The sequence below is a fragment of the Lactuca virosa genome, chromosome 3 (genome assembly GCF_052849685.1).
Source record: "Lactuca virosa cultivar CGN04683 chromosome 3, Lactuca_virosa_CGN04683_v6, whole genome shotgun sequence".
NCBI classification, from domain to species: Eukaryota; Viridiplantae; Streptophyta; class Magnoliopsida; order Asterales; family Asteraceae; genus Lactuca; species Lactuca virosa.
The window spans coordinates 240,721,588-240,725,780 of record NC_136428.1 but is presented as its reverse complement, the minus strand read 5'-3'; positions in this window follow the sequence as shown (position 1 = coordinate 240,725,780).

Genomic DNA, 4,193 nt, shown 5'->3' with positions numbered 1-4,193 from the left:
AACGAAAACATACCTGCAACCGCATCCGGCTCTGCCCTGACCTCCTCTACTGTGAGATGAAAAGCACGCCCCTGAGCCCTCGGAGGCTCCGCTCCACCCTGACCCCCGCTGGTGATCCTCAAAGTGGCCGGTGCTGGAACTTGCACCGGTCTGGCAACCAGCTATGGACAGTTGGCCCTCAAGTGTTCAACCTGATGGCAATGATAGCAAATCCTCATATCCTGAGCCGGGGCTGACTGTCGACAATCCCTCGCATAATGCCCCTCTCCCCCGCACTTGCGGCACGCACCACCGGACCTACACACTCCGATATGACCCTTCCCGCACTTCTCACAAGTGCGGCCGCTCTGACTGCTCAACCTGGAATCAACGGTCTTGGACCGTTTCGGCGCCGGCTGCGACTGCACCGCGGCCTGCCTCTGCTCTCGCAGTTGCAACTTAATCTCCAACTCACGCCGCCGAGCGGCCTCCTGCAACTCCAGTAAGGTCTCGCACCTCTGCGTGGACACAAACTGCCTGATATCCCTCTTGAGCATACTTAGATATCGGGACATCTGAGCCTGCTCCGAAGCAAACTCAGGGCAAAACATCGCCCTCTCAGTGAACATCCTGGTGATCTCCGTCACCGACTCCGAATCCTGCTTCAGTTCCAAGTACTCCTGAGCCAATCTCTCCCTCTTAACCCGTGAAACATAACGGGTACTGAACATCTCCCGGAACTGATCCCATGTAACCGCAGCCCGCTGCGCATCCGAATAAGATCCCGTAGTCAACCTCCACCAATCCTTCGCCCCGAGCCTCAAAAGGGTCAGAGCACACCTCACCCTCTGATCCGCAGGGCATGAACACGTGAAGAAACAACCCTCCACGTCTGACAACCATCTCATAGCAACGATCGGATCCTGAACTCCATCGAAAGTAGGGGGCTTCGTATTATCGAAGTCCCGATACTGAAAACCTCGACCAGTTCCTCCCCCTGCCGCTGCTACAGCCGCTGTAGCTTCCGCGGCAGCCGCCTCCGCAAGAGCTGCATAGCGCTCATCGAAGTACTCAACCATGGCGGTCTTGATCGACCCAAACATCTCCGGCAACTCAGCCCGGAACATAGCAGCAACCTCATCATGCAGGATCCCACGAATCTTGGCATCCAACTCAGCCGTACTCATCTGACCAATGACCTCGGGTGGCACTGACCCATCCTGACCACCCTCTCCCTATCCTGATCCCGAACCAGATCCTGCCCCGAAACGTCTTGTAATCGCCATACTGCAACACACCAACAAGACCCTTAGACACATCATATATCCACTCGGGGAACTACCTCATAACCGATACCTTAGAGAGTTGTGACTTCCTTGATACGCGTATGGGTCCTGTGCTTTCAGTAGTACAGGCCCATACTACCTTCCACACCTACCCATATTTGTCTCAAGTATCACCACAACACTCTAAACATATCTACACACACCCGCTCAATCCTCACTCCTAGAGGAAAAGCTGCATATCTCATATAAGGAAAACCCTAGGCTAATAGGCATCACATAATCAGACAATTCTATCATGCAATTCCTGAAGATCCCTAGCCTAGTACTAGCATGCTGTTCTAACATATCACATAATCAAATAACTTGTATGGTATCTTGGGGTCTACTTACTGGCTCCGGCTGATCGTACCCTCTGCATCCTCCTTTACTTATTTTGAAAACCTTTTGAAAACCATTTTCAAAAATCTCTCCTTGATTTGAGACTGGATTCACATGAATGTTCCTCCAATTCACTCAAACCAAGGCTCTGATACCAACTTGTAACACCCATAAAAATTGAGCCAAATTAAAACATTTTAATTTATTTCAAAACCATTAAGTTCATACATCTCGTTTTCAAAATAGTTTATTATCAGAGTTTCCCCCAGAACCATATCTCATGAATCATAAAACATGAGGAGCGGTACGATCACGCCTTCGCCTTGCCATGATCTCCTGGAATACCTGAAACATAAAACTACAACTGTAAGCCAGCAAGCTTAGTGAGTTACCCCCAAAATACCAACCACACATAAACATGCTCATAACATATCACAAATAGAACAGCCACGCACATCGGGTCTACTGTGTGACTGGTCCGCCCGCACCGGGCCTTCAGTCCACCTGGTCCACCCTCCGAGTCTAGCCATGCACATCGAGTCTACAGTGTGATTGGTCCGCCCGCACCGGGCCTTCTATCCACCTGGTCCACTCTTTGAGTCTACAGTATGACTGGTCCGCCCGCACTGGGCCTTCAGTCGGCCTGGTCCACTCTCCGAGCCATGGCACATCTGGTCCGCCCTCTTGGGGCCTTCAGCCTATCCGGACCGCTCGCTGGGCCTTTGGAATGTCCGGTCCGCCCTGGGTATGTTGGCCTACAGCACAAAGCATGACCCTCCTCAACCCAACCCCAGTCCAATAACCATGTGCACATAAACATCTAATCATATACAACCCTCAACCAGACAACACAGTCTAACAGATCGCATAGCATATCAATACCCTAACCAGGATTCCGACCTAACCGGTCACTAGCATAACATTACCCTATATCCTGGGTACCGACCTTAACCAGGTCTCTAACACGTACCATTCTATCTACCAGGATGCAAACATAGCAAAGCAATAACATAACGACAACTACCCGGATTTCCATCCGATAAAGGGCCGGCCTTGGTGCCGTAGACCCTGTCGATATAGTGAGGATAACTCACCTCGCAATTGCCGACTGAAAGGAATAAGCTCACGCTGCTCCGACCACTGACACGAACTCCACCACTGAACATTACCAAATAACCAATTCCAATAAATACCAATAATTACCAAAATACCCCTGGAAGTCAAACTGGTCACCCTTGGTCAAAGTCAAAGTCCTCAGTCAAAGTCAACCTTCCTAGTTGACCCTACTCGCCGAGTCAACCCGTTGACTTGTCGAGTCCCTATGCTCAGACTCTCCCATGCCACAACTCAACTCGCCGAGTCGCCCCAAGACTCGCCGAGTCCAACAAGTTCCGAGTCCCTTCTTGCTCAACTCACCGAGTCGTCCCTCGACTCACCGATTCACATCTCAACTAGAAAAGGCTAGGGTTCCACGACCAGACTCGCCGAGTCCCAGGCAATCTTCAACAGACTCGCCGAGTTGTTCTTCCAACTCGTCGAGTCCATGCACATGTTCATACAACTCGCCGAGTGCACCCGTGTGACTCGCCGAGTCCAAACGTGACATCTTCATTCAGACGATTTCAGGCCATTTCATTGCTTCCAATACATAGATCTGGACTCCTAGGGCCAGATTCACATGTAAAGTTTCCAACTTTACGTGCATGCAAGGCTCAACAAGCTCCAACCAAGCTACAAGAAGGTTTTTGGACAAAGGCACTCTCAATCAAGTCCCATGGCTGATGCTTTCTGCCCTCATGGCTCCAATACAACCTAGATCTGAAGTTGCAACCTCAGATCTAGTCTCTATACCCAAAATGGATCTCAATCATGCTAAAGAATCCCCAAAACAACCACCATGGATGACAATAAGGAAAAACGCTTAAGGAGGTGACTTCTTACCCCAAAGATGAGTCTAAACTGATGTAGACTTCAGATCCACAAGCTCTCTTGATGCTATCCTCAAATTCCTCCAACCTTTCTTCACCAATTTCTTCTTCCAAGCTTCACTCTTCTCAACAATGGAGTCTCTCACGATTTAGGGTTTCTCTGGAACACTCAGGGAAAATAGAGGCTGAAATGAAGGCATATTGTTCTTTAAATAGGGTGCAAACTCTGAAAATAGTGTTTCATATTCCAGCACGGACTCGCCGAGTCGGGTCACTTATTCACGTGGTCCACTCGCGACTCGACTCGCCGCGTTACCCCTCCAAATGGCCGAGTCCAATCCTCCATTTGCATTTTACACCCCCAATCTCTTGCTCTGGAACTTGGGATGTTACATGGCATCCAGACCTTTTTCACTTTACTCTTCTTCTTCTTCTTCTTCTTCTTCTTTCTTTTCAGATTTTGAGACTTCAAATATGATTTTCGGATCTGAACATGTTCATCACATTTCGTGATCTGAACATTAGAAGTCTTTTGAACACAATAATTAGGAGTTTGGTAAATCTGAACATCTTGAATAATTGGTTTTCTGTAAGGAACCATTCCTTCAAAAATATCATCAAA